Below are 12,909 nucleotides of genomic sequence, written 5' to 3' on the forward strand. Positions count from 1 at the left end.
AAAAGCCATGTCAGAAGCCAAATTTATACTTTAAACAGCACAAAAGCTGTTTGTTTAATTCTTTCGGTTCGCAAGTGAACAATTTTCTCTTTTGTTTGAACCTCCGTTGCTGTTTTTGTGTGGAACGTGCACAAGTTCAAAGCAAACAAAGTCAAATGTTTCTAGATTATCAAGAATATACACCAAATGTAATAGCATCTTAAATTAATAAGTAATATAATGTTTTATATTTATTTTCGATAAAATATATTATATAAAATGTCATTACAATGTAATTTATAAATAATTTGGCCACACAGACCTAAAAAGGTTTGCTTTTTTATATTATTTATTGATACAATTAATTGTTCTAATTACCTGTAACGTGAATTTAACGTCACGTACGTCTGATAATATGTAGAGTGAGTTTAACGTCACGTAGTTCTGATTATATGTAAAGTGAGTTTAACTTCACGTACGTCTGATTATATGTAACTTGAGTTTAACGTCACTTACGTCTGATTTTATGTAACGTTAGTTTCACTTCGCCTACGTCTGATTTTATGTAACGTTAGTTTACTTCACGTACGTTTGATTATATGTAAAACGAGTTTAACTTCCCGTCGTCTTATTACATGTATATTTAACGTTAGTTTTACTTCACGTACGTCTGATTTTATGTAGCAGTATATTTACTTCACGTACGTCTGATTGAATGTAACGTGAGTTAAACGTCACGTACGTCTGATTTTATGTAAAGTGAGTTTAACTTCACGTACGTCTAATTATGTTAGTGAGTTTTACGTCACGTACGTCTGATCACATGTAGCGTTAGTTTTACTTCACGTTGATCTGATTATATGTTACGTGAGTTTTACTTAGCGTACGTCTGATTTTATGTAACGCTAGTTTTTCGTCATGTTCGTCAGTTAGTAAATTTAGTTTTACGTCAAGTATGTCTGAGTACTTGGCTTTAGAGGTATCCTGCTCTGAATATGTCGAGATTTCATATACGTCCGAATTACGTTGACGGTCACAAAGATTACATTTTTTTCACAAATGCCCTGGCCAGTATGGCGACAGTATATCTGTCTGGTATTATTGTATTGAGTTCCATAAAGAACCAAACGTAAAACAATTGGGCAAAGGTCTGTGAAAAAGGGGTTTAATGCATGTGCATAAAGTGTCGTCCCAGATTAGCATGTGCAGTAAGCACCGGAAAATCAGGGACGACACTTTCCACAAAAAGTGATTTTTGCTAAGAGACTCTCTTGAAACGAAAAGTATCATAAAAGCGGAAAGTGTCGTCCATCAATTTAAATAATTCCCATTTATAATCAGAAATGGCAATGACATGAAGAAATCTACCCAATCTCTATATAATATTCTTATTTTAGTTCTGTTTTGTTAATTCAAAGTTAATAGCAAATATGAGTCGTGTTCTGAGAAAACTGGGCATAATCCATATGCGTAAAGTGTCGTCCCAGATTAGCCTAAATTGGATTTTTGCAAAGAAGATACTTTATTTAAACTAACAATGTCATAAAAGCGTAAAGTGTCGTCCCTGATTAGCCTGTGCGGACTGCACAGGCTAATCTGGGACGACACTTTACGCACATGCATTATGCCCAGTTTTCTCAGAACGCGACTCATATGATCAAAAGTAGCTAAAATATCACAAACTTAATTTTTAATTGAATATGATAGAAAGAAGGAAAATGATCGAAAGCTCAATCTGGAATGCACAAATCAGGAGATGATTGAAGCACACATCTTGGGTTTGTGAGGTAAGTGAAAATAAAAAAAAAACATTTGCTTACGTCTGATCTTAGAATTTAATTCAAGAACAACATAAGGATCTTTGTGAATATTGTGTTTATTCTAATAATGTCTCCGAGCGGTTTAGTACACTAAGGTCATCTGGGTGCTATGGCCGTCCCAACATTGGGCCGTCCCGTCGCATGACGTCATCACGAAGTTACCACGGGAATCCATGGAGACGTCAACACTGTGCTGGTGCCCGTTGTCCACCGAAGTGAGGAGGCCGCGGATCGTTTGACCTTGCCTCAGTTCGTCAAGGTCACTCTGAACGATGTTGATTGTGTGGTCGTGGTAGCCGGGGGGATCACGTATTGTCGGGGCAACCTTAAGGGATTCATATAATGCATTTCATTAAATGTAAGTGCAGGTAGCAAAAGACAAAAAAATGCCGTTCTCAAATCACACTATAACCTATTTCATCCAACACATAAACTCCCTTAGGGCGCCACAGATTAAGGACGCAGCTCGCAGCGGCCAGGTAATTCATAACGAGGCTTCAGCAGCTAGGGTTAAGACGTGTACAGAAACAAATTTCTAGGCGTGATTTAACATAGTAAAACCTGGATTACCAAAGTTGAACATAATGGAAGGTTAAAAAATGTAAAGATTTTAAATACGTTATAAATCAAAATAAAATACTAGTTAGTTGAATATAGTACGAATACATTCAATCTATATTTATACATGTAGGACTATTATATTATGACATACAATTAAATAATTGTTAGATACCATATAGTTGGTAGATACCATGCCACTAAAAAGCAAACAACGTATCGGTATTTATATAAATTTTATAGTCGATAGATACCATACCACTATAACACAAAACATTCCGGTGATAAATATATATCTTATAGTTAGATACCATGCTACCATAACACAAACATATGCCGATATCTAAAATTAATAGTTGGAAGATACCATGCCACTACAATTAAAATAATTGTTTATAAATAAATATGATGTCAATATGAATTGTGTCACGCCTTACATCGGTGATGCGTTTTCAAACTTATTTTCGTTTCACGACGTAGGATGAATGAATGCCACACAGGACAAATTACGTAACCCAGCGTCTAAGTAAGAAAGATTCTAAAACAAACTAGATTATATCTATAATGAATGGTACCTGAAGTAAGTGCGGCTGGTTGTTGGAGGTCTGGTTCGCCAATGCCAGTGTGGAGGGCTCAGTTTCGAACAGGGGTTCGTACTTAGCCATATTCATCACCATGTCCTACGGTGTGTAAACAAAACGTACATATGGAAATGACTGGTATTTAATTACGTAGAAAGAGGTCGAAGAGCGTTTAAAAAAATAGATGAATATAGCGTTATATTACTTCCCTTTTTATATTAAAAATAAACATTTTTGTGAATGATCGAGTGCTAGTATTTTTAGACGACTTCTCGCTTCTCATATCCTTAACATTTGTTATCATTAGCTCCCCCATGTTAAATGTATTTGCATCATTCCTTATATAGAACAAAGGTGGTGCTCTTCAATATACTAAATACAAACTCTCATTTAAACAGATACATGTATGATAGAAGACCGAAACCTTGCGGAAATTTTTTACTTGGGCATGCACCAGCTCAAACCAAAGCAACAAAGTTCGTCAGCACAAACCAACGCTCGATTCGAAAAATTAATTAGTTTCAAGTTGACCCATATCACCAAAAATAATCTGCTTAAACCCACGAAACCTGAGAAAAACGGAGTGGCTTAGTTTATATAAACGAACATTATTACGTTTAATTAGTTTCCGTTTAAATCTGGTGGTTAATGGTTTCAAATCATAGCGACAACTTAGATGAATTCTACCTTTAAGACGTCGGACTTTTTTCCCGTTTGCTTTGTCTTCTTTTCAGAGCTATATCTCAGAAACTATCAATTTGTAACTAACCTGTCTAAAGCCCCCCTCTAACGGAAAATACATAGCTGAAATAAGTCGCGTTCCGAATAAATATGAACGCTGAAACTCCGGTGAGAACAAATTAGAACGAACTGTCAATACGGTAATTGTTTGAAAATTCCAGTGTGTACAACATAAAAATGTTAGAATCTAGCATTTGGCCAATACAATGAACTTTATTTTACCGATTAATCTTTATTAAAAGAATAATCATTTACATAACATATAATTTTCTCAAATGCAAACAGTTTGACACTTATAATTGATACGAGCGTTACAAGGTCAACATAGACTAAAATCCTTCTTTAACTCAATGTTTAACCGTCATTTTTAGTAAACAATAAAGTAAACACCCACCACCATTCATTTTCGTAACAGCTTCTAATGCGTTTAAGAAAATTAAATCAAGGCATGTCATGCGATCAATCTCCACGCAGATTTGTTGTCCCATGCTCTCACATACAATATCTGCAATCACAAGAAAATCCTACCAGATTTGGTATTTTTTTATTTTTTTTTAAGTCTTATGTTATGAAAAATATTATCATCTTTTATATTTTGAAAATGGTGTACAAGTTTAGGTTCATAATAACAAAATAATTAACTAAATTAAAAAAGAAGTAAAATTTACAACGGGCAAATTATTGTACCACGTGGCTCGGCTATCATCACGTGGTTGCTATAAAGGCAGGGATTTGATCCAGCTATGCTGATTCCATTCTAATTTCTGCGCGGAGGTTGATACAATTGATCCAGCTATGCTGGTTCCAGTCAAATCTCTGCGCGGAAGTTGATACAATTGATCCAGCTATCCTGGTTCCAGTCAAATCTCTGCGCGGAGGATGATACCAGTCGCCAAATTATCGATCGCTCCGCCCACATATGTGTCATGTGGTTTAGTGATTAGTGATCCAGCTATGCCGATTCCAGTCAAATCTAAGTTCACTGTTTAAGTTTCAACGTTGTTACCGGCTACATATTACTTTATTGTAATTCGCCTTCGCGCAAATTTACCGCTGAAGTCTCTATTCTCGGAACATAACAGTGATATCTTTGTGAATATCAATGCTTTCTCTGTAAACAGGTCAAGAAAATATTGGAAAAAGAGTAACATTCACTGAAAACATGTCTTCCATTTAATCAAGATGATTTTTGAAGAGTATAGTTACATTTACATCTGGTAACAACGTTAAACATCCTCTTCCGATCTCAACTGATGACAATCCTCTCACAAGTTCTTTTTCACAGTTATGAACTTAATACATCGATTAATATTCAGCCTAAAGCTTACTTTCTTATAGGGGTATTCCACTACGACCCGACTCCCCACGTTTTGTCCCGATTTCCAATATTTTGAGGTCGGGGACATTCGTAGCTCAATCGGCGAAGGCTCTAACTCATTCGTAGCTAGTCGTGTGCCGGTCGTAAGTGATTCCTGCAACTCGTGAGCTCCCGAAAAATCGTGGCCAGATTAAAATTTGGCCAGGACCTCAAAGCCTGAATTTAATCGCAGTTGGCTCGTAACAGCGTCGTAGTGCGTTCTTGGGCGTCGTAATGGAATCGTAGGTAATTCGTCACTCAATCGGGAAATCGGTGATCACGTGATCTGTCTACGAATCAGTTACGACTGTGTCAAGACTCTTACGAGTTCACCCCGATTGAGTTGCGAGCCCGCTAAAATTCTCGCGATTTAGATCAAGACTCTCATGAGTTAACCCCGAGTGAGTTGCGAGCCCGCTAAGATTCTCGCAATTTAGATCAATATCAATAGATGTTGGCGCTTATTCATTGTTGCGTTCGGTGAGGTCCTAGCTTAGTCCAGGGACCTATATAGGTCCCTACTTAGTCGTGACCGATCTGCATCGTTCGTAGTACAGTCGCAGTAGATTCGTACACATCGTAGTGAAGACCCTATGCGCAAGACTTCAACCGAACCCCACGATTCGTCGTAACTCAATCGTACCAGTTTCATAACTGAATCGAAGACTGTCACGAGTCTTCTCGATTCAATAAATGTGATAAATCGTAGCGAATCGTGGACTTGTTTTTCGTAGTGGAATAGGGCCATTAGGTAGATATATAACTGCCGATTCCAGCCGATAATTCAACCTAATAAAGTCCCTTTTAGATGGAGGTACATGTTTATAATTTCAGATATCAACCGATAAATACATGCACTTTTGTATACTGTTGTTTTTGTTAATGACACCTTACGTTGTGTTTTACGTTTGCATGCAATTCAGATTCTACAAAGTGATCGAAAAGGACGCCATGGGTAACAAGGTGGTACATAGAGGGTTCTCCGATCCAAACCTTTTCGCGGCTCAGGTATGTTCTATTCTTGCACGCACGTAAGGACGTACCGTTTTCTTGGTCAACGTTCCCATGTGCAGTCGTCCTCGTGACAAAAGTAGGAATTTGAGAATGACTTTCAAAGTTAAAATAATACTTGAATGAATTCCAAAACAATTTCAAAACAAACGCATGAAATTACGAAACGATTTGAAATTTATAGCTAAAAACTCTTCGATACATCTTCGTGAACCAAGTCTAGCATCTGACTGGCTTAACCCATTTGTTCCTAGCGTCTAGAAAAAAGGCCTTGGCAAACAGCGTAGACCCAGGTGAGACGCCGCATGATGCGGCGTCTCATCAGGGTTTGCGCTGTTTGCTTAAAGGAATTTTTGTAAGAAATATTCTAAATATAGAAATAAATATTCTAGACATCCCTATTTTTGGAAATAAATTGATCCAATTTAGAAGGATGGTGGAGTCCACTAGGCATAAATGGGTTAACATATTTACAAGCAACTCGTATCGTAAAATCCATTGTCGAATATACTATACTTTACTACTATATAGGGGTATATTTTTTATTATTTAGCCATTATATTAGCTTTATGGATAGAATTTCAAACTCCTGTGAATAAACAGAGAAAGTCGTGTATGTTTTAGACGACCATACCTAGAGTCGACATTGCGCGACTTCGGGACCTCTCGTCTTACTCCGTACCTCGCCGCCCGGGAGGCATTGAATCTTGACATGGGCAAACTTTGCCGCATTCTAGTGGAAAAATAGACGTCTGTGGTTTTTATATGACGATTTCAATGTGAAATTGTAAACGATTATACATGCGTTTTTTACCCGGGGTTTTCGTATAAAGGGGCGAACGTCGGTGCATTTTTTCGTAAAAGTTTGGTGGTGCATTAATGAATCATATATTGCACTAGTTAATATCAGTACGTTATCTAGTCGGTAAATTAGAAATATAGGAAAATTGTGTAGCCGTTACGTACACCGTTAGACAAAGCTATATGTTTGTGTTCTTCGCCAAGCACTTAATTGTATATGGATGATAACAACACAATCAAGCAATTATGAACGCTTAAGTTCTGTAAAGCTTACATATCGCTAGTATGTTACATGTATGCAATTGATAAACGAAACACTTTGATGAAACCATAGGCGCTCCATGGCAATGTTTTTTTAATTATTTTATTTTTTTTTTTTTATATTTTTTTTAGTTACCCGTTGTTTATTATAATGCATACACATACTAAATTAATTATAAGAAAATCTTCCGACAAAACGATTTCTTAAAAAAAAGATAGTTCGACTTTGTACATATAGATAGTCAATATCTATGTACATAGTCGAACTATCTTTTTTTTAAGAAGACGTTTTGTCGAAAGATTTTTATTAATTTAGTATGTGTATGCATTATAATAAACAACGGGTAACTAAAAAAATATAAAAAAAATAAATAAATAAATAAAACATTGCCATCGAGCGCCTATGGATGAAACGTAAGGGAATCGAGAGTCTATACATGAGAGCTAACTGATGCAATTAACGTACCTTGGTGACAGGTCGTCTATGAGTTCCAAGGCAGACAATGGCAAATCGTTTTTCAGCGGATGGCATATGATTCTGAAATACATGTATATGGTAAAGAAATGTTGAAATGTATATCAAGCATACAAAATGTGACAAATGTGTGATACATTCGACACTAAAAATCACAGTTGCCAAATATGTCATATTCGTCCGATCAAGTTCTCAAGTAAAAATCATCATCATCATCATCATCATCATCATCATCATCATCATCATCATCATCATCATCATCATCATCATCATCACCACCACCATCATCATCATCATCATCATCATCATCATCATCATCATCATCATCATCATCATCATCATCACCAACAACACCATCATCATCATCATCATCATCACCATCATCTTCGTCGTCGTCGTCCTCCTCCTCCTCATCATCATCACCATCGTCGTCGTTGTCATCATCATCATCATCATCATCACCATCATCATCACCATCATCATCGTCATCATTATCATCAGCAGCAGAAGCAACAGCGACAACAGCAGCTGCAGAGGAAGCAGCAGCAGCAGTGGCAGCAGATGCATCATCATCCTCCTCACCGCAATGTCAATAAAAAAATTGTTTGATTAAAAATGTGTTACATGTAGACCAAACAAATCTTAGCAAATCAGGTGAGCAATCCGGGGCCATGAGGTACTCTTGTTCACTACCTGTAGTTCCACTGGGCGTACTCCGGCGTCCCATTAACAACGTTCATGATAGTGGTTGGCAGGTAGGCAAAGTTCTCCAGGTTGCTCTTGCCCCCCGAGTACGACGTGAATCGCACCTGTTGGTGAGTAATTAAAGAAAGAAAAAGAGATGTCACTGTCAGATGAAACATGCCTCCTAAAATGTTAAAGATGGATAAGGCGTAAGTCAATAACTTTGGCAAAATCTTGGGACCGATATCTAGACGGAGTGACGAATGGATGCACGAAACAATAGATCCGAAAAACCCTTTCTCCAATCACTACATTTGTTCCATCCACTTGTTTGTACCATGTTTGTCCTTTGGGCCCTAAGTGTGTGCTTCGCTGGCACCTTACTTTGTTCAGGCAACACACTTTCTCATAAAGGATTTCACGTGTGCCGGTTAAGTTCAAATTCTTACATGGCAAAGTTGTGGCTCAGAAATAAATGTCAATGGCAATGCTGCCCGGTTACCGCAGACCAGCACGTGGTAAACGCGCTTCTAACCTAGGTGACCCTGGTTTCATTGCCGCTCCCGGCGCATGTAAGTTTGGTTATTTTTCCACCACACCGAACAGGTGGGGTTTCCTACGGGTAACCCGTCCCCCCCCCCACCTACAGCAAAAGACCACCCCTTGATTAACCCTGATTAAAAGTATTTCAGTAAAAAAAATCAAATTAAAGATGCTATTCAGAATTCGTCAAAAAATGTTTGAGTCTAATATGTAATTTAATATGAGTTCTGAGGATCACTAACTCTCAAGTTGCGCAGCCTTAGGCGCGAAGGACCTATAAACATTGTGATGCACAAACGCTTAATCTTTACCATTTCTGTCTTTTGACCTTTAGTGTTACCTTGCCACGAGACATCGCATAACAGTTGTTGCATGCGACATAGCATCTCATCAAGGTTTTCATTTGTTACAAATTATTTAATATTCCATAAAAATATGGTACCATCCTGGATTATACAGGGATGTTCGGGAGATCATCCTGACGAACGGAAAACAGAGGGACGAACAGTGCAATTGTTTTATTATGCCATTTTGGGGGCATAGAAAAGAGCAGGGTGCAGATCCATAATTTCTGCCTTTGTTCTTTCATAAAATTGTAAGCGTGACAACGCCTTAATTGTTTATTAAGTGTTTTTTTTCGATGAAGAAAAATGGAGAACAACAAGTATTATGTTTTACTTATCACATGTCAATAATAAAATATAATAATAAAGGTAACGCCGGTGACGTTTGCCATGACGTAAATACTGATATTTCATCAACATATGTCCAACTTGCTACGAAGACAACAGAAGGAAGTACGTTACATGAAAGATCTCTGGGACACCACACTTTCGTGCTTATGAATGATGTGTCCTGTAGATCAAACCAGCTGGAGGCATCGATGAAATGTCGGTCACTAAAGAACGGTTCTTCTAGCGTTTGTGTGTTCGTCGTCCAGCCGCCTTCCATGTAACAGAGTACCGCTTTGAAGTACGGTCGGTAGTCCCGCACTGAATGGTCCTGGGCATTGAACGCTGCAACACGACCGGTTCATATATGAATTTAATCATACTATTAAAGATTCAGCTATCAAACGCCAAGCCATGCTCATACATTTCAGGTGTTTCATTTGTGCAGAGATCAGTTGAGTCCCTTAGTAATTTTCAACATAACAACCTGTTCTGTAAACTCACCATGCCTTTTATTAATCGCGTTATATCAATTAGTTTTGGCATTTCCCGTCGCACATCCACGATGTCTATTTTATAATAATAATATAAACATAGTTCTAATAATCTGTCCACATAATTCTATGGTGAACATTGAGCGTCAAAATAATGAAATGTAATCTTTATACCTTTAAACCACATCTTCATTTCCTCCACCTGTTCCGGGACGGTCGATTTGTTGACAACAGCCGGTGGCACTTCCGGGAACGGTATGTCCACCTGAGCGTTGTAGCCCAGATGTGACGCAGGCATCGCCAGACGGTAGTCGTTATGACGTGTACGGAACTCAACACCATTCATCACGACATTGAGCTCTCCCATTCCGATGGTTCTGAAAGAAAAAAAGTGTCTTACGAAATGCCAACAAATACTTCACCATTCTGAAACGCCATAAACTAAGAAATCAATGCAATGACCAGACTTTAAAATCATACGCCATGCAGTAAATTGACATTCTGGGATTGAAATAGATCGAAATACATGCAAGGAGAATACCTGTACGACTTATGCATTTTATTTCATTAAATCATTTGACAGTTGGCTGTGACTGCATTGAATAACGCTTATCGGGACAAAGAATTCATGATTCAAGTCGTCATTTCATTATTACACTTGTAATGGTAATACGGGGACGAAATTTACTAAGCAGTTCTTGCATTGCCCGGAGAGGGACGGGATACAATGCTTTCAAATTGACCACTGACACACCAATACTGAGCAAAAACATAAAATGAGTTGCGTTCTGAGAAAACTGGGCTTAATGCATGTGCGTAAAGTGTTGTCCGAGATTACCCTGTGCAGTCCGCACAGGCTAATCAGGGACGACACTTTCCGCCTAAACTAGATTTTCGGTAAAAAGGGACTTCCTTTAAACGAAAAATACCATTAAAGAGAAAAAGTGACGTCCCTGATTTGCCTGTGCGGACTGCTCAGGCTAATCTGGGACGACACTTAACGCACATGCATTATGCCCAGTTTTCACATAACAAGACACACATGATAATACTGAAACGTCTTACTCAAAGTAAAACATACTTCGAGCATACTGAGAATTATATATTTAGCCAATGCATGAAATGAACCTACTTAAACGTCCCACTAAGCAAATAATGTAGGCTATGTTGAGATACTTTAAAGTCATATACTACGGGCTTATGGTAACCGTCACATGGACATTTCATGTGGTAGCCTAGCAAACATACCGGTTTTTGCTGGCGTGTTCGTGTATACCGGCGACGCTGCCCCCACTTTCGGAAGTCGTCTGATATGTACGCTCCCCATTGTCGTTGTTTCTGATCTAACGATTATAAACACACTCGTATTAAGCAGAGGATAATGTATATGTATCATATTTATGAAATCCTGCTACATAGGCAAACATTTAACTCTTTTGAATGCCCAAGGGATCATACTATATTTGACGCAATAAAATGACTCGTACACTTCTTCGTTTTATACCTCAAAACCCACATTTTAGTTTGATATGCCTGCGTATTGGTACCCGGGGTATACACCTATCAGATCAGATCAATAAAACTAATAACATTTCACTAAGCCATTAACAAGTTAACTGAATTCTTATTATGCTTTAAGGTGTTCTTAATGGACCGTTACTCAGAGTGTGATAATTATACATTCAGCGAACTGTGTGACTTAAACAAATACAGACACATTAGTCGCTACGACAACGTTTTACGACATTACTTGTTTCAGACCGGAACTGCCGTCAGAACTGTGGTAAATTTACTAGTGTGTAACCGGAACAGTACGGGGGAGGCTAATCGATTGACCGGAAACCAATGCAGATAATCGAGAGTCATACTGTAGCTTTACATCTGGACGGACGTCTACTTTTGTATCTGTGTTCATCTTGTGTATTTGTGTCTCCAAACCTGTCCTGAGGGATCTTGGAACAGAGACATCTTTATTTTAGGTAAGTACTACAAGTATTTACTTCACTGGCGCTGCGAGCAATAATTTTTGCAACATTCGCAGTTCCAAAAATTGAACCTTTGCGGGAACATACCCGCCATTGTGGTTTGATTTTCTGATTGTTTCTGCTGTGGTATGACTCATTTTGTTGTCAAGATTGTGCAGAAACTGCACAATAGTGACATTTAATTTTGCATTTTATGAAAGTGCAACAATATTTGGATATTTGTTATATTTTTTGCGATTTAGGCTTTCGCGGAAAATTGTCCGCCATCTTGTTTTTGCACATGTCGTCAGTCATTATTGACGATTGCATTGTACATTTGTTCTTTTATTCTATAAATTTTGTGAATTAACATTTTAGTTCATTATTCTGGAATAGTTGCATGGTTTCAGAATATTTTCTGGACTAAACTTATTATTAAACAGTGAAAGTACGTGTACTTTCATGCATTTTTAAAACCCATCTTTAGTTTATCTATAAATTTGAAGATTTATTCTTTTGAGATGTATTTTCATTAGAATTCTTGATATTTCACTGGGAGTTTTTGAATTTCCCGGATTTAACAACCATCTATAAATAACTCGGGATACCCCATTTTTCATTGGTTGTTGCCATGAGCTAACAGGAAACGGAAATCGTTCCATTGTTTACTTTCCGGTGATTGGAATTCTAGCAATTGCATCTATTGTTCACTGATATTTAGTGTAACTAATATTTGTAATTAGTTGCGCTAGTTGATATTAGAGTGCAATAGCAATTGCAGTTTATTTCAACCTGTATTGTTTATTTTATTATTTTTTTGAAAAATACTTAGGAAATAGTGTCATTTTCATTTCATTCTAAGAATATTACACTTATTGTCAACTTGCTTTATAGCTTCATCACATATTAGTATCATTACTGGTGTATGTATAGTTGAAACTGTAAATTTTCTGAGCGACTGGATATATT

The 12,909-nt window shown here is 37.5% G+C and overlaps 1 protein-coding gene and 2 long non-coding RNA genes across 3 annotated transcripts in view; 1 reads left to right on the forward strand and 2 right to left on the reverse strand.

The window, feature by feature from the left end:
• LOC127867389 (DNA polymerase beta-like) overlaps nt 1–12,909 on the forward strand; it is a 177,481-nt gene that overhangs the window by 40,760 nt on the left and 123,812 nt on the right. The window lies entirely within an intron of this gene.
• LOC127867398 (uncharacterized) lies at nt 1,801–7,650 on the reverse strand. The gene is made up of 4 exons (XR_008043479.1): nt 7,576–7,650; nt 6,682–6,780; nt 2,933–3,037; nt 1,801–2,124 (listed from the first exon to the last, which is right to left on the reverse strand). It is a non-coding gene; the product is annotated as an uncharacterized LOC127867398 (long non-coding RNA).
• LOC127867402 (uncharacterized) lies at nt 10,320–12,088 on the reverse strand. Its single transcript, XR_008043485.1, has 3 exons — nt 11,727–12,088; nt 11,225–11,319; nt 10,320–10,353 (listed from the first exon to the last, which is right to left on the reverse strand). It is a non-coding gene; the product is annotated as an uncharacterized LOC127867402 (long non-coding RNA).

This window comes from Dreissena polymorpha, chromosome 2 (genome assembly GCF_020536995.1).
Source record: "Dreissena polymorpha isolate Duluth1 chromosome 2, UMN_Dpol_1.0, whole genome shotgun sequence".
Taxonomy (NCBI): Eukaryota; Metazoa; Mollusca; class Bivalvia; order Myida; family Dreissenidae; genus Dreissena; species Dreissena polymorpha.